The 18,743-nt window shown below is 35.7% G+C and overlaps 1 protein-coding gene across 1 annotated transcript in view; it reads right to left on the bottom strand.

Annotated features, from left to right (window-relative positions):
• Positions 1-207, bottom strand: part of spock3 (SPARC (osteonectin), cwcv and kazal like domains proteoglycan 3) — a 53,850-nt gene extending 53,643 nt beyond the window's left edge. Inside the window, exon 1 of the mRNA XM_056256898.1 lies at positions 91-207. The gene's annotated coding sequence lies outside the window, so the exon portion shown is untranslated. The remainder of the gene's footprint in view (positions 1-90) is intronic.
• Positions 208-18,743: the final 18,536 nt, after the last annotated feature.

Here is an 18,743-nt window from a genome sequence, read left to right as displayed (position 1 = left end):
TATAGATAAAGCTATCAACACACTACACTCGGATAAACACAACGACAGAAAAATACCGAATAACCGCTGCAATCATCCCTTATGCGTCACCTTCAAGAGGAGAATGTGAGCGCTGTCATTGACTGAAGATCTCCGTGACGAGACTCAACGACTCAACTGATCTTCACCAATCTCTCTCTCTCTCTCTCTCTCTCTCTCTCTCTCTCTCTCTCTCTCTCTCTCTCTCTCTCTCTCTCTCTCTCTCTCTCTCTCTCTCTCTCTCTCAAGCGTATGCTCGTGAAGGCGGACGTGGGCGCGCGCTATCTTCCCATTTAACATTGATTCTTTTATTTTTTTCCTATAGTTATGCGTAGCCTACATCTGAATTATAACTATTACACATTAAATGTATTAAATAAATACGTAAATAAATAATCAATATTCAACTTAAGTTTGCGCATTATAGCCTACTTTATTTGAACACAATTGCTCTGTGGGGCTAATCGTCTCATTTGTGCAGAGGTGACTAAACTCATGTCCAAAGATCAAACTTGATTGTGGGATGAAAGTAAATGCAGCAAATTCAAAAAATATTATATAATTTGTAAAAAAAAAAAAAAAAAAATCCCTTGTTCCTATGTATAGCCTACTGTATAAGTCAAGTCACCATTATTTATAGCGCTTTTTACAATACAGATGGTTTTAAAGCAGCTGATGATAGCTTACAGTGATATATAACAGGAAAATAATGCAACAAAGTTTGTTTCAGCTGTGCAACAGATCAAGAAGAAAATATTGTCATATTCCAGCTTAAGTGGAGTGACAGAAGCAGGTGACAGAATGGAGAAAAAACCTTGGGAAAAAACAGGCTTAGTCTGGGGCCAGTCCTCCTCTGCATGGCCAACAAACGAACAGTGTATGATTATGATTCAGGCAGCATTATAGGTCAGAAATCAAATTGGATCGGAACAGTCAGAATATTTATCCAGTTCCATCTGGTTAAAGATTGGAGTCATCATGCCGTGACGCCAGTATGGAGACGGGGTTGTTGAGGATCAGTACCACTGGCTGTCGTGTCGATGAGGCCTTTACAGGGGAGGGTTGAATATCTGCTGACACTTCAGGGATGCGCTGTGGTCGCAGGCCCTCCATCGATCTGGATACGGCTCGGGTCCGGCTGATTACATTATGCGTTGTGGTCATATGGCGCAGGTCCACCATCTGATCTGGATATGGCCCGGATCCGGCTGACTAGTTTATGGAGCCTACAATCATTTAACTGATTTGACTAATATAAATTAATAATGTTCTACGTGTATGCCAGGTTAAAGAGATTTGTTTTTAGTGTAGATTAAACTGACAGAGTCTACTTCTCTAACAATGCTAGGAAGACTCCAAAGTTTAGGTGCTAAATAGGCAGATGTGGACAAAGTACATAACTTCCTTACTTGAGTGAAAGTACAGATGCAGGTCAAATATTACTCAGTTACAAGTAAAAGTTGTAAAGACCGATAAGTAAAAGTACAGAAGTACTCGTTTTTAAAAGTACTTAAGTATCAAAAGTAAAAATGGCAATGCATTGTTTTATTATTGTTGCATTGTTGTATGTAATACTTACAGTACCTTATGCCTCTGAATCTATACCTGCCTACCTACACTCATATCAATATCAAATTTATTTCTAGAACACAGTTCCAGAAGTGGGATTGAATGTGAGATTGAATAAGTGCACTCAATAATGTCCACAATGGTTTCGGACACCCAAATGGCAGTTCCCTCAAATAGTGCCCTATTTAAAGTTTTTTGGCTTTTAGTAAGAATATGTTAGCCTTACTGTTCTCTATAAGCTATAGTGCTCCAAAACAATGCTAAAATTTCATTGAAAAAGGTTGATGTCAGGAATCCAACGTCAGATTGACGTTAATCTCCAACGTTGGACAGACATTGTACTGTGGTTGAAAATGAAAATCAGAATGACATTAGAAACCAACATCAGTCGGGTTCTGATGTCAACCCGACTTTTTTTTCTAACCAAAGTCCAACGTCTGTCTAACGTCGGGTTCTGGAGTCAACCCGACTTTCATTTCCAACCAAAGTCCAACGTCCGTCCGACAGTGGATGTTGACGTCATTTCCAACCAGAATGACAGAAATGTAGTGGAGTAAAAAGTACGATATTTGTCTTTCAAATGAAGTTAAAGTAAAAAGTTTCCAGAAAAAATAATACTCAATTATTTTTGATTTAAACTCAAGTATATGTATATTAGGAATATAAATCGTCTGCGTCCTGTCCTTTCACTCAAGAGTACTGCTTCGCTTGTGCATCCCCTTGTAACATCACGAATCCACTATTGTAATGCTTTGTTTTATGGGCTTCCTTCCAAAACTCTTCATAAATTACAGTTGGTACAAAATGCTGCAGCTCGAGTCATTACCAAAACTTCCATTTCTGAACATATTTCTCCTGTTTTACAAAATTTGCATTGGCTCCCAGTTGAATTCCTTGTAAATTTAATTTTTTTACTTTTAACTTACAAAACTTGGCTCCTTCATATCTTCTAGATCTTGTTCATATACATACTCCTTCCCACATTTTAAGATCGGCTTCTGCACTTACACTTGTTCTTCCACGCACTCGGACAACTTCCATGGGGTCACAAGATTTTGGTTATGCGGCTCCCCATTTATGAAACTCACTTCCTGTAGAAAAAAAAATCTCGTCTTAAACTTCTGTTTAGGCAGGCTTTTATGTGATTTAATTTTTGTTGCTGTACTGGTTTTATTGTTTAATGTCATTGCTTTTATGGATTTTGTAAGGTGTCCTTGAGTGCCATGAAAGGCGCCTATAAATAAAATGTATAATAATATTAATAATAAAAGTAAAGTACAGATACTCAAAAAGTGTACTTAAGTACAGTTCTCAAGTAGGCCTAAATGTACTTTGTTACTGTCCACCTCTGTAAATAGGAAAGGATCTACTACCAGCAGTTGATTTTGAAATAGGTATTCTCAACTGGCCAGAATTTTGAGATTGCAATAGACGTGAAGGACTAATCGTGTCAAGAGCTCACTTAAGTTCTGAGGAGTTAAAAAACTTAGTGATTGGTAAGTAATCAACAAGATTTTAAAATGTATGATGTTTAAAAGGGAACCAATGCAGTGTTGACAGAACTTCCTGGTTCTGGGAAGAACTCGCTGCCTCATTTTGGACCAGATGGAGTCTGAGGTCATGAACACATGAACTAACTGTTCCACATTTGTCATTAAAAACATATGTCGAAATTTAGATATATTTTTAAGATGACTTGACTTGACTTGACTAAAAAGTCTCACCTTAAAAGTCTTTAAATTATAAGAAAGACTACAAAAATGGCTATTGACAATTTACACCTATTGCCCAGGACAAAATATACAATTTGTTTTTACATCTTTTGTGTGACATTATGCTTGAATATTTGATCTATTATAGCAGTGACTTATTATATATGGCCTACTGAAATTCCAACTTTTGAACTGAAATTGAGCCAGATTCTTAAATTCTAAATTTTTCAGCTCAAATAGCACATGTCTTTGTATAGCATTAATGAATGAATATGTGGTTCAACAACAACAACAAAAATTAAGCTGCACTTTTCTGCTTTTTTTGTGTGTTCTTTTTTGCGGATGAGATGTAATGAGAGTGCCGTATATGGAATCATCAGCAAGCCACAGGATGCTGTCGATTTCGTGTCGTGTTTTTGTTAATCTTGATTTCTACCAACTTGTGTCCTTCGAGTCACACGAACGCACACATCGCGTAGCCATGCACCGAAGACCAAAGGCCAAGGTCATGATTTTCGTTAAATAATACATTAAATTTTATATCGTATACCCCCAGAACACTTTGAATATACTACACCTGTCACATGGGATCATTCTACTTTTGAGTCCTTTTTAGTCCATAAAAGAAAAAAAACATCATACTGTATTAGAACAACACTGAATTTATGAATTCATTTTCATTTTAAGTCAAAACAATCATTCAACAAGCTTGAGGATTTAGGCATGGAACTCCAAGTACAACATAAATTGGCACTGCAACCACATACAGTATCACACAAGCTGATGAAAAAATTCAGACCTTGAATTAAATGTCAGTTACTTTGGATGCAAGTGTGTGCCAGATGCATATGTAAATGTTTCCACTTAACATTATTTGAGCCACAAATATCTCTTTGCATTGTTTTTTATCCACTCATACCTCGGGATGCCCATCCAGAGGTATGTTATGGCCAGATCCACCTCGCCATTGTTCACCCACACCTGTGCCCCGTTTCCCATCACAGAGTCTCACTCAGCACTTGCTAAAATCAAATTCTCAGTCATGCCCCTCAAGGTCTGTTTTTGGAGCAGCATGTTAAAGCTTTACTTCATTGTTTCTTCAGCTCTAATTCCTTTTAGCATCCCCTACTGTGGGTTTTTTTTTTTCTAAAGAAGGAACAGCTATTAGTCCTTACTATTAATAGAACTTGTTTGTGGTTAATTGTGCAAATTAATAGGCATATTGAGTCATCTGTCAGTGTTCTTAAAATCTCATTAAATGGAGAAAAAAAGAGAGTCTTGGCTTAGTTGTAGGTTTAAGGTTTATTCCTTACAGTATCTTAGTATCCTTTCCTTGTTACTGATGTTGTCAGGCATTATTTTTAATTGATCTTTATGTTCTTTTTTATTTTTCTATTTTCTGTAAAGCTGCTTTGAAAAGAATTCAAATTCGAAATTTTTAATTTATCAAAAAATATTTATATATTATTTACCCTGGATTGGCATCACATTGAAGCACTTCTTATGGATCCTAAATCAGTCTAAAAATGGTTAAGAAACTGATGCAGACCTCTATGCAGCATACAGCCTTACATTTTCATAAGTCATAAGCTGTACAAGTTCTAGTCTTGAAATAAGCCTTGGGTCATAAGTCTGACTAAACATGCATTCACAATACACTTTCACAGAGTCAAACAATTTCTCTCTATCGCTGCTCAGTTTCACTATAGGCCTGTTTCACACATATAGCGTCTGTGGCATGTGATCAATGGATATTTGTTTCAGCACCCATATTAACAGGTTACGCAGCATTCCCACTGCACGTGTGAGCAGTGTTGCGCCTCAGAAGCCTCCCTGGCGTGCCACAAAAAATAGACTTTTGTGCTGTGCCTGTTTTTGCTGTTTGCCACACTGAACTCAGCAGGAAAAAAAACACTATAAATCTATTAAAGGGATAGTTCACCCAAAAATGAAAATTCAGTCATCATTTACTCACCCTCAAGTTGTTTCAAACCATTATGAATTTCATTCTTCTGCTGAACACAAAATAAGATATTTTGAAGAATGTGGGTAACCAAACAGTTGATGGGCCCCATTGACGTCCATGATATTTTTTTTCAATGGGGCAAATTGGGCCCATCAACTGTTTGGTTACCGGCATTCTTCAAAATATCTTATTTTGTGTTCAGCAGAAGAAAGAAATTCATACAGGTTTGGAACAACTTGAGGGTGAGTAAATGTTGACTGAATTTTCATTTTTGGGTGGGCCAAGCTCGGTGGCCATTGGAGCTTGATGCATGGTGCACCCCCCAAAAGAAAGTTTAGAGGTAGAGTCCTCAACCTCCCCAACAGTGAAGGAGGAACCAGCCAACAAGCATAGTCCATAAATTTGATGAGTGAACCTCGAGGACCATCACGGATGAGTCTTGTTTGATAGGACTCATTGAGTCCATAACAAAAAAAGTAAATAAGGGCAAAATCAGGAAAGTCGATGAAATGCGCAAGGTCTAGGAAATCTCAGGTGTGGTCCTTGAGTGATTTGTTACCTTGCTGTAAACGGATGAGTCGTACTGCTGGATCCATAATGGCGAAGTTTTCTGTTACGAACTGCTCCGAGACAAGAAGTTTTGAGACCCAAATGCAGTTTATTAGAGTAGGCCTAATCCAGAATCGTAATCAAACACAGGCAAAGGGTCAAACACAGGAAGGCAGTCCAAACAAACAAACAAACAAACAAACAAACAAACAAACAAACAAACAAACAAACAAACAAACAAACAAACAGGCAGGGGTCAGAGGGAAAAATCCAAGAACCAAGAGACAATGAAACCAGGGAGAATGCTCAGAAATGCAGCGCAACAACATACAAAACTTCACAGTGAGTGATAGGGTGAACCAGGCTTATATGGGGTGAGCTAAACAAGATAATGAGATACAGGTGAATGTGATAATGAATGAAAAGTCCGGGCAGTGTGTCATGGGAAATCACGATAGTCTGATGTGGAGTGCCCTCTGGTGGCTCTCAAGGGCACTCCAGCTGATGACCGTTACAATAGGCTTTCGAAGAAACATAAAATGGCGCAAACTACTTAGTCCCACTGTATGAAAAAGGATTTAAGCAGTTTATTAAACCACATACGTTTTTTAAAAATATGCTTTATATATGTGTTTGTGCACTGGAAAAAAAATGCTGTAAAAAATCGGCCAAATTTTGACAGTAACATGCTGTTTTCCATTAAAACAGCAATATACAGTAGAAAAAATGCATTCTGTGTGATATTTGTAGTTTTCGAGAAAGCAGCCTACAGGAATATACTGTAAATTAACAGTGCTCAAAGTCGACACTCAGAGGCTGTGTTCCAAATCAAAGTTAATTCAGACACTGATGAACACCTGCTGTTAACAAGCAGGATCACTGAAGGAAAGAGGAACAAGAAGAACAGAAAAAAAGATGAAATCAACTGAAGATAAAAGACATTAAATCTTAGCAAAAGATCTTAGCAGGGAAGGATTAAACAACTCCACAAACAGCATTACCAGCTTCACTTATTACTAACCAGTTTGACTTTATTTCTGTCAGACGTCTACAGAAGTTCTTATTAAAAGGCGACAGAGGTTTAGATGGAATTTTATTTTCATTTGATGTTACCATGATGGTGATAAATGTTTGCTTTAGTTGGGCTCTTGACCCTTGACTTTTGAAAATTAGTTTTTCTTTGGCTGCTGTAGCTGTGTCTTTAAAATACATTTGCTATGGCAAAAAAGCTGATAGATAACAGTGACAATTTATTAATGGTCACAATCATCATCATTGAATTTTGATCTTTTGCTGTAGTTATACAGTGTAGTCATATAAAATTAAGCTGTTTTAAAACAACACACTTTTGGTAAGGTATTAGATGAGATCGGTAATCAGCAACACGTGATCTATTTTTTGTTGGCTCTGTTTCTGCCACAACAAAAACACACAGATACAGCAGCCAAAGAAAAACTAATGTTAAAGACAAGGGCCTAACTAAAGCAAACGTAATTTAACGGTAATCAACTGTAAATTAATTTACTGCATAAAACTAGAAAAAACAGCAATTTACTGGCAACCCATCTGCCAGTAGATTACCGTAGAATCAAGGAAAAACAGTAATATACGGTAAAATGTAACAGTCAGATTTATTAAATGAAAGAAGTTAATTTCACTGAAATATAGTGAAAGTTCATAGAAAAAAGTTATGCAAAGTCAATAACTGATAAGGAGAGTAAATATTAAACTGAAGTGTTTTATGTGTTTTTGCACAAGATGATATAGCAGAGATCTGTTAGTTTAATTCATTAGTTTTGTGGGTCACCATTGTGCTGGAGAGTAGAGCCTGTGATCAGTCAAAGACGAGCAGAGATTGATGTTAATAATAACTGATGTTATGCTGCCTGTTGCTTTATATAAAAGCAGTGTAATTGCTGATGCAGTGACAATCTCCTTGCTAAGTGCATTAGCACATACATGCGTGTTATTGTTCGCTCAATACGACCTGCAAAGATTTTTAGTAAAAGTCATGTTTTTAATTAATTCACCATTACACATTAGGTGTTTGCAGTTTTATATTAAGAGATATAAATTTCAGTGGACTCAAATGAAGTAAGTTCACAGTACTATCAGTAGAAATACTAGTTTTTGAACTCAAACTGTTTGAAGCAATTGGTTTCCCAAATGATATGAGTTACCATCCATGGTATTTTCACGAGTTCACACTTACAATTAAAGGGAATAAAGTATAATACGTATTTGGCGTGCTGTCCGGGGGAGGGCTCCGAGCTCGGAATTCGGCCCGAACCCAGAGTACTCCCCCCTGTATGTAAAGTGGTTTAGGACTAGAAGAGTGGAGAAGGGGTGGTGGAGGGACGCTGCTAAACTGTCAGAGAAATGAGGTGTGACTGCTGAGTCTATATACACGTTTTAATCATGATTGCTGAGTGCTCTCCACCCGTGTTAATTATCTGAACGTGCTTCTCCCGAACTTTGTTAATAAAACATCATTTTATGGTAACACACTGTAAAAAAGGAGAGCTGTAAATTAACGGTTAAGGGCTGCACAATTAACAGTACATTGCTGGCAACCACAGCTGCCAGTAGATTATTTTACAGCACCATTTTTTACAGTGCTCTGCTCTCAATTTTATAAAACTTGTTGTCTCTTCCTTGGACACTGCAGGTAGTCCCATTTTAATGCATCATCTATTAAACATTTCATACCTATGAAACTGATTTAAACTTCATATGAAATACTTGACTAAATATGTGTGTAATATATCAAAGAAAAACAACTTAAATGATCCTGTTTAATAACAAAAATCTCCAGCCATCTAGCTTTAAAATGAATTGTGAGGACTTGTCACCCTGGTTCACATGACCATAATCACTTAAATTAATGACCATCACTTGTACCCTTCGCTAATGGACTTGTGGAAATGCCCTTCATAAAGGGATTCAGATGTTCACTTTTATTTGGAATGGCCCTACAAATGTCGTTCCCTTCCCCATGTGCCCTTCAAGAGCACAAAAACATAATTGTTTTGGCTGCTGTTGCAGTTACACTACCACTTTGCATTCACACGGTTTGTGCGTGCATTATTAAACAGGCCTTAAAAGCAAATCAAAAATGAAAATTCTGTCAATAGATACTCATCTTCTTGTCATTTCAAATCTGACTTGCTTTTCTCTGAGGAACTCAAAAGAAGATTTTGAAGAATCTTGGTAACCAGTTTTGGTGACCATTGACTTCCATTGTATGGAAAACAAAACAAAACTTTGAGGCATTTCTCAAAATTTCTTCTTCTTTGTTCCACAGAAGAAAAAAAGTGAGCATAGTATTTTCTTAGACTCTGTTGTCAGGATTTGAGGCGAGTTTATTGGGCTAGTAAAAATGGTAAAGAACTGCAGCATGTAAGAAATTAAGGAGTCTGGGGCACATAATATTAATGAAATATTTAAAGCAGAAAAAAATGGTTTAAGAGTAGGTCACCTGAATCCATGAGGGAGAGTAACATGGAACAAGCTTTTAACGTGTGACAGAACTATTTTTCTTAGAGAAGGAAAAAAACAAAATAAATGCCAGGTTTTGCGCCCTCTGCCATTTGAGGGAGAAGTCAAAACCTCTAGATAATGACATTTCTTGACTAATAGAGATAAAATGTGACAAAAATGACTTTATATCTTTTGTGTGCCAACATACACAAAAACATAAAGCAATGAAATGCTGGATAAAAACAATTACATTAAAGTGTATTGCTGTTTTACACACACACTTTAGACAAAAGACAAGTGTTCTGGTCATGGCGTGTTCTGTATTATTTAAGCATGTTTAAAAATGCAGTACTGGGCTCGAGATGTAGCAAAGAGTAATTTCCTTCTGGCCGCACACAAACAACACCTCTGCTTTCTCTCTCTCTCTTACCACCTTTACGATGTGTATTCGGGCAGGTGGGAAAAGAAGGTACATATTCTGTTGTTTTTTTGTTTGTTTTTTAAGGGGTGTTTTCAGATGAAGTGACTGATTTTGTATCTAGTTCTTTGCAAAATTTGACTTCTTTCATTTGCCTTTTTATTTTCTAAAATATGTGTAAATGTATGCCTTCCTTATATATTTCCATTAAAAGGGATGTGATAGTGTGACTGTGAATGGATGGCTCAGCAGACGAATCAAAAGTATTTGCAGTGGTTTGCAATTTGTACAATGCATTGTTATTAAAGTGACCAGATTTTGACTTTGGAATGTAAATTTGCAGGTATATTTCATCAAATAACTTTATAAAATGGTCACATTAGTAAAATACAAAACTATAAAACGCATTGAACAGATGACATTCAAGCTCTTATGTAAAAAATAATAATAATAAAAAAATGGAGCGAGTCATTTTTTTCAAATATTACCTGAATCTTAATGTGATGTAATGGCTGATTTACCTCTGTGGACGAAGGAAAATTCCAGTATTTATCAGTGATGGCAAACTGCTTCCTTCTCATTATCATCCTATTGAAAACCACAAATGTCATGATAGTTAGAAGGGCATTGAGGATTTAAGCTAACAGCTGGAACTGGGACATATTAAATTTTTTAGTGCATTGACAGGGCACTGGGACACACCTTGTTAAACTGGGACAGCAAGGACATTAATATCTATATTTGTATCAACAGTATTACATTTTATTGACAATACACATAAAAGGCATTCTACAAATCTAAATTAGAAATTAACATCTAAATAAACTGGTTTTATTCAAGTCAAGAATGTTATTTAACATCACTGAATCAACCTAAATACATTCATTTATAGCAACATAACTAATTATTATGTTAAATCAGGTAGTCAAATTAACACCTCGTGCAGGTGTTTTCCATATAATCATCTAAAATCATCCATGATGCTCATTATGCAATATTATACAGTAGCACTTTGCTCAGGATGTAAAAACAGACAGTAACCTGCACCATAGGTGTCACTTCATTTCACTTCACCTTTGAGCCGCATACAGTAATGATTTGAAAGTCAAAATGACTCGTATTTACAAGACAGCATGCCAGTTTGAAACATCATGAGGGTTCATATAGATCCAACAGTAGCATCAGGAACATCAAGATTGCGGGTTCATTTCGCAGGAAATGCATGCTAAAAATGTAAACTGGGAAATGCCATTTTAAGTTGCATTGGGGGAAAAAACTGTGTAGGCTACTAAATGAACAAATAATGGCAGAATCATTTTTGGCTCAACCATTCCTTTAAAATTGCAAAGAAAGAAAAAGACAAGGGGATACAGAGGCACAAAAGACATACAGACAGAATGAGAAAGACAGGGAAAACGGAGAGCAAGTTTATAGCCACCAGGCTCAACACAGAGAGATTAAGAGCCTGAAGAGAAATGCATGATGGGTTATCTCAACGCAGAGGGCTTTTTACGCATGACAAGTTTGTCCTTGTGCACCTGCCTACTGAGAGAAAGAGAAAGTAAATGAATAAATTTTTAATTAAATCGAGTTTTCAGTGGACATGTTGTGCCTTAGGCACGACTGAGTATTAGGTGAAGTGTAACGATTTCACACACTCTCTCTCTCTGTGTGTCTGTGTGTGTGTGTGTGTTGGTGCACAAATAGTGAAATGGTTCCATTAGAAACAATCTAAAACAAATATGTACGTACACGGAAGCAGGAAGGTGAGAGTTTAGATTAAAGAATGAAATCTCAGGACGCCCATGTGTGTGCCTGTGTCCCTTATGTGAACAACATGAAAGGAAAAAATAATCTTTTAGCAACTCTGCACTTCAGTTAACAAGTTATTATCAACACTCATTGTTCTCTAAGTGTGTGTGTGATTGCGGGAGTGTGTGTGTTTGTGTACGAGCCTATAAGGTTGTTCTCACGCAAAAGAGATTATGGTCAGTCCGTGCTGAAAGACAGACTTGATACTTTTGACTGTTTCTTATGATGTTAGGCTTGTGAAATGTAGCTGAAATGTGTTAAAGTAACAGGATTGCAAATTTTGTTTTACGTAAGCTATCACTCAGTACGTGCTTACTAATTTGAGATCAAAGCTTAATTTATTACAGTTGTTTTAAAATACACTAGCCCAAGGGCGTAGATTTGGTTTGAACATTGGGGGGTTGTAATGTTTAATATAGTTAAAAAAATTGTTCTGCATATTTTTCATGTGATCATGGTATAAATATTGGGGGGGTTATCTCCCCCCCAACCCCCCCATAAATTACGCCCCTGCACTAGCCTACCATTCAAAGTTTGAGGTCAGTTGTTTTTTTTAAAGAAATTAATACTATTATTCAGCAAGAACACATTACATTTATCAAAAGTGACAGTAAATAAATGTATAATGTTACAAAAGATTTATATTCCAAATAAATAATGTTAATTTGAATTTACTATTTATGAAAGAATCCTAGAAAAAAAATCATGGTTTCCACAAAAATATTAAGCAGCACAACTGAAGACTAGAGTAATGGTTGCTGAAAATATGATTTTGATCTACTAAATAGCATATTAACTGAAACATTAGATCCAACAATAAAATGGGGTGTACTATTTAGCTTAGAAAACTAAACGGCTTAGTAATCTTCATGGATATGTCTCCATCTGCTGGTTTGTCATGGACAGTACAGTGCAGTGCAGTTTTCAAATGTATTTATTGTATAGCATTAGCAACCAACTAAACAAGACTCAGCTTTATATGCTTGATATATAATTATCAACAGAACGCTGTATATATGATACTATTCAAATAATCTACTTTTTCCACTTAATGTCTGAGCTCAGTGAAAATGGACCCTGGGTAGTCTCATTATTTATGTAGGAGCTGTAACTAGTGGAAGGACATTCAAGTCTAGCACTTTCCAAATGCAATTTAAAACGTTCAGATACATTCATTTGTCTGGACTTCCTTCTATGTTAAATCAAACGCAACTGGACAATCAATCGTTTGGACTGAGTTTCTCAGTCTCTCTCTAGAACAATCTAGTTGATCTCAAATCTGCGATTAAAATGTTTCATTATAAAGTAATTTTTAAATGTTGCATTGTAATTGACAACTGCAGACAAGGCCTCTGGTGCCGTATGGTCTGGGATTATTTCAGTATATTTTTTAAAAGGTTTAAAAGTTCCCATTTCAATTAGTATTTTTTTTATCAAGGCTTAACTACAAAGGACAAGCATAACAGCTTAGGTCATTACATCCTAATAATGCTGTCTTTGTTTTTCAGACCATAAAAACATCCACCCTGTTAAGGGACATATGTGCAACTTTAAGTGATAAGGTATGTTGTCACGTTGCATGTTGACACAATTACTAACATGATAACATGAATTTATGTTTTTATTATTTGCATTGTTTTTTAATATAATAATTTTTAGGGGATACATTATGGAAGAGTTATAGGTTAGACATTGCAGAATATAAGGGAGAGTCCTTTTAAAAACCCTAACATATAGTAAATTGTTAAAAACTTATTTTATATTGATTGTCATTTATGTAACAATAATTGAATTTTATAATGACTCTTATAAAAAAATGTCGCAATATATTTATTAGTCACATTTTGTGTGTGTATATATTATATATATATATATGTATATATGCTTTGCATACAGAAATATGGAAGACTTGTAAAATGACGTGGTTAATGAGTCATGAAAGTCTATAGTTTCCTGTACCTTTAGTCCACTTACACACCGATAAAACAGTTGTCAAGCACATCATGAGGTCAGAGGGTGTATTTTGATAGCAATCCTTGATGATACTCTGAAATCACACACAGCCTTTTCCCCTTGCATCAAAAATCCCGAGTTTGATGTTTATCCAACAACAGTGGAAAGGTGAGCGAGCGCCGATGATCCTGAGATTGTGTGTATGTGTTTTTCTGAATTTATGTTTACCCTAAAATGAGCACACTGTTAAGAGGATATAAGTTGAGTTGTCCAGGAGTGTGTGAGAGTGTGATGTGTGAAATGAAAACAGTTGATTTATTCAGCCATTTTTCTCTGTGAGTGTGTCCTCTTTTCCCTTTCTTGGGAGAGAACACACAAGTATGTCTGCTTGTTGGTAAACAATGACATTATTTTTGAAAAGAGAAAGAGAGAGAGGAAAAAAAGGCTGAAAATAGAAAGGAAAAAAAAAAGTCCATTAATGTAACAGTTAGTAATGTAACAAGTGGCATTTTAAGTGTGGTGATATTTAGCAAAACCGCACTGGGACAGTTTCTATGGCAACACTATTAATGCCAAAATGAATCTGTGTAATTCCTACTTTCACTCGTCAAAACCACAATACAACAAGTCGTTATGCAAATGCATTATTAATAATCATTAGTTCTTTATTAAAAGTTTATTAATATACGTTTATTTATCCTGTTCCCTGTGTCCCATATGTTCCTGGACTTTTATTTTGATATTCTTTTGTCTTGATGTGCCTGTGTTCTGTGGTGTAGTTCATGTTTCCTTGTTTTCATTGTAATTTTGTTAGTTGCCATAGTTATTCATTGTTTCATTCAACAGGGTCTTACCTGGTACTCATCATCCTGTGTATTTATGCCCCAGTTATTTTCAGTTCTTTGTCTTGTGTTAATGTTTTGTGCTGGGGTTTATCTCTTATGTTTCCTGCGCTTATTAAATCTGTGTCAAGCCTCATTGTTCTGAATTTATCAAGACAGTGGGTGAATATAATATAATATAATATAATATAATATAATATAATATAATATAATATAATATAATAATTAATATAATATAATAATGCAGTCTGATTAAACACAAGACTTTTTGTATTTTTGTACGAAGACCTTTGACTGTCTTTGTGTATAGGATAACTTTATAGTTTTGTAATGTTCTTCATTCTTTACTCCCTGCCAGATTATGATTCCCTTGCTTCTCCCTATACATCGATGGCATTTCTTTAAGCATTTAAATAAGATTATTCAGTTATTCCAGTTATCTTAAATAGTTGTATTTAATTAGATTAACAATGATCATACAATTAATCAATAATTGTATGGCCTAATTACAAGTTCAGCATGGACCTCTATGCTTTTTACAAGTGGAATCTTGTAATTATGGTCATTCCAACATGGAGTGAACACGCCAAAACCAGCAACGCGTTAATTTATCTCCCTTTCTTTTACATTCTATGGACCTCAAACTGGACTTTGTACAAAGCTGCCTAAATGTGATAACAGAGAAACGTAATCCTCCATGGTGGCTGTGAATGATTAAGCAGCTTGCGTAAACCACTCTCTCTCTCTCTCTCTCTCTCTCTCTCTCTCTCTCTCTCTCTCTCTCTCTCTCTCTCTCTCTCTCTCTCTCTCTCTCTCTCTCTCTCTCTCTCTCTCTCTCTCTCTCTCTCTCTCTCTCTCTCTCTCTCTCTCTCTCTCTCTCTCTCTCTCTCTCTCTCTATTTTACTCACTCAATATATTCTCTCCATCCCATTTTCTTCTTACATTAACCCTTTTTGTTTTATATTTCTATATTAGACTTTGACATGAAACTGATCATATTTTATCTCCCTTTGTTTTTCTCTTCCCTGTTCTACTCTGCCAGCCAGTCCTCCTCTCTATATATCTCTCAGTATCAGTTGGTGATTAAGTATTGATGTCGGTCTCAAGTGTCTCATATGATACCAGCCAAGCGACAGTACACACACACACACACACACACACACACACACACACACACACACACACACACACACACACACACACACACACACACACACACACACACACACACACACACACACACACATGCACACACATACAACACTAAAATTAGAAGTAAATTTTAAATTGTGATTAAGTGACAGACAGTAAATAAGTACTGGTAAAGGCTCTGAGTCAGATCCTTCTGTTTGCTTCATACATGAGAATACAGGTATAATATTTACATTACACTTATTTCTATTTGTAAATGTAATCTATAAATAATTCTGTGTGAAGTCAGTTTCCTTCAAGTTCACACAGGTGCATTAGCAGAGTCACTACAAGTGTAGTTCATTTAATTAGACATGTAACACAACATGGATGTGTATCATTCACTTCTTTAGTACTGATGTTAAACAAATAAAATAAAAATAAAAATGCATAGCCAAGCATAGCATAGCATAGCATACACCATCGTTCAAAAGTTTGGGGTCAGTAAACTCACTCTCCCAATTTAAATCTAGATTAAAGACACATCTCTTTAGCCAAGCATTCACATAATGCATCTCATAACCTTATTACTCCAGTTATATCAGATCAAATGCACATGATTATCTTTGCGTAATGTTATGAACAGCAGCTACGCAAATCATTTTCCATTTGCTTTTTTGCTTTATCTCGGGATGCCCATCCCGTGGTTCATCAGCTGGATCCAGCCTTTTATGACGATTTCAGATGAGCCAAGTTCAACACGTGAAGGGATGATACAATCTCCTGCGAGGACAAACTCCGAATCAACATGCACCAATGCTACATTTTCTATATATTGTAATCAATATGTTTTAAATCATAATAACATTTTACATTATTACAATATTTTTACTGTATTTTCAACAATAAAAGTTTAAATTATAACTATTTTTACTGTATTTTCAGTTTAATAAATGCAGCATTTATGAGCATAAGAGACTTATTTCAAAACAATTTTTTAAATTATTAAAATGAATTAAAGATGTAAAAATACAAAAGACTGTCTTTCTTCTTCAGGCAACTCTAATTTCTGAATATCTAAAAGTTTGCAGAACTGTGTCCTTTTATTCCATATTAAGGCTGAAATACATTTTTAAAATTAACATAGTCTATATACATTGTGCTACACATAAGACTAATGCTATATAGTGCTAATACGATAGTGGTATCAATACTAAATTTCAGTTGAGTGTTAAAATAATATAATGCAGTTAATTATAAGGTTGATGTATGAGGGTCCTTCTTCCCTCCCAGACAAGATAACACAAATATGTCACAAATGTCTTCACAAATATGTAAATTGAACAATGAAACCATTTATACTAACAAACAGTATATGGAAAACAGGTGAGCATAATGAAACATGGGGTGAATTCCAATTTGGTCAACACTGACTTATATTGTATGTAAAAAAAAAAACTGTTTGGACATTCTTTAATATATTTTCCTTCTATTTGCATTATTTCAGTATTTCATATACATGACCATTCAAAACAACTGCTCGTTAACACAAATATTCAATCAACCCAATCACATGGCAGCAGCTCAATGCATTTAGGCATGTAGTCATGGGCTGAATCCGAAATCGGCCCTTAAACCCTCATTCACTATTCCCTATAGTCCACTAATACTGTTCACTTGAAGGAGTGAATGAAAACGAGTGAGTGAAGCTTACATCGTTTTAGGAAGGATTGTTCCTGTGCACCTATGCAACCATTGTGGATGTGGGAGAAACCGAAAATTCTCGGGACAGCAGCAGTGTCCAAATTTTAATCTTAACCGTTCTATTTCATCAGAAACGATCTTGAAACAGGGCTTTAAGTGTAAAATACCGAACTTGTCCTTTAAAGCATAGATCCATCTTGCCTTTTATCAATGGTTCATGCTGGTGGTGAAATGGTGTGAGGGATATTTTCTTGGCACACTTTGGGCATCTTACTACTAACTAAGCATTGTTTAAACGCCACAGCCTAGTATTGTTGCTGACCATGTCCATCCCTTAATGACCACAGAGTACTCATATTCTGATGGCTACTTCAAGCAAGATAATGCACCATTTCACAAATCTCAAATCATCTCAAAATTAGTTTCTTGAACATGACAATGACTTCACTATACTCAAATGGCCTCCACTCCATAGTGACCAGATATCAATCCAATAGATAGAGGAACAGGAGATTTGCATCATGGGTGTGCAGCCAACAAATCTGCAGCAACTCACTATGGACCAAAATATAATAAATAGGAATGTTTCCATTACCTTGTTGAATCTCTGCCACAAAGAATTAAGGCAGTTCTGAAGGCAAAAAGGGGTCCAACCTGTTACTAGCAAGGTGTACCTAATAAAGTGCCCACCCAGTGAGTGTATATATATATATATATTACTACCATCCTACAATATATGAAATATTCTACCATACGAAATTGTTTGTTTCAGTTCTCATTTGCTCATTCTAAATCTTGAATACCACTTGGTACCCGGCAGTCGTGGCACTGTCTGAAAGTCTGACTTTCTGTCTCTCATTCTCTTTCTATCTCACTCTCTCGGTATATGTCAAGCTGGTTTCTGGTCATTTCTCTCTGTCTTGTCTTCTTCTCTTTCTTTCTTAGGCACTGTTAAAAAAAAGATGTTTGTTTCAGGTGGATCAACCCAACTAAGCCAATATGTAATTATCGTTGGAATGACTAGAGATTGTAATGCTTTGCTTTGTACAGTAGGTGTTGGCGAGACAATCCCAGGAAACCTTGAGTAACACTGAATGTAACATTCAAAAGCATTGAGCATTCAAAAGTAGCCAAGTAATTTTTGTCAACTCATGACATCATGACAGTGAGATGAATGGAAATGCTTACAGTCTTTAGATTTCCTTGAATGCCACACCACAAGTACAAAGAAAGAACACTAGAAATTCCAGTCTATTGGGAGTTGGTTCTGAGTTAAAGACTAAATTGTCAGGGTGTATTAATAGGTTGTAACAGCCGGAAGCAGTTTAAACCTTTTTGCTTCAGTTAATTTAAAATAAATTGTTGTAGCCATTTGTAATAGGTGTTTTATGAGTTTAATTATTATAAGTTGTGTATTTGTTTATTATTAATATTTCTAAGAGCATATTTAGATTTGTATTTAAGAACTTATTAAGAATAAGTAAATATGAACTAGTTCATTATTGTTCACATGTCGGGTTGTAGGAATGTATTTCACTGCATATGCATGGGCAGGGGGAGGAAGTGAGAAGGAAGAACAAATGTTTGGA

The sequence above is a fragment of the Rhinichthys klamathensis genome, unplaced genomic scaffold, assembly GCF_029890125.1.
Source record: "Rhinichthys klamathensis goyatoka isolate OS25496 unplaced genomic scaffold, OSU_Roscu_1.1 h1tg000133l_1, whole genome shotgun sequence".
NCBI classification, from domain to species: domain Eukaryota; kingdom Metazoa; phylum Chordata; class Actinopteri; order Cypriniformes; family Leuciscidae; genus Rhinichthys; species Rhinichthys klamathensis.
Note: the sequence above shows the minus strand (reverse complement) of the source record. Positions and strands in the feature narration are given on the sequence as shown.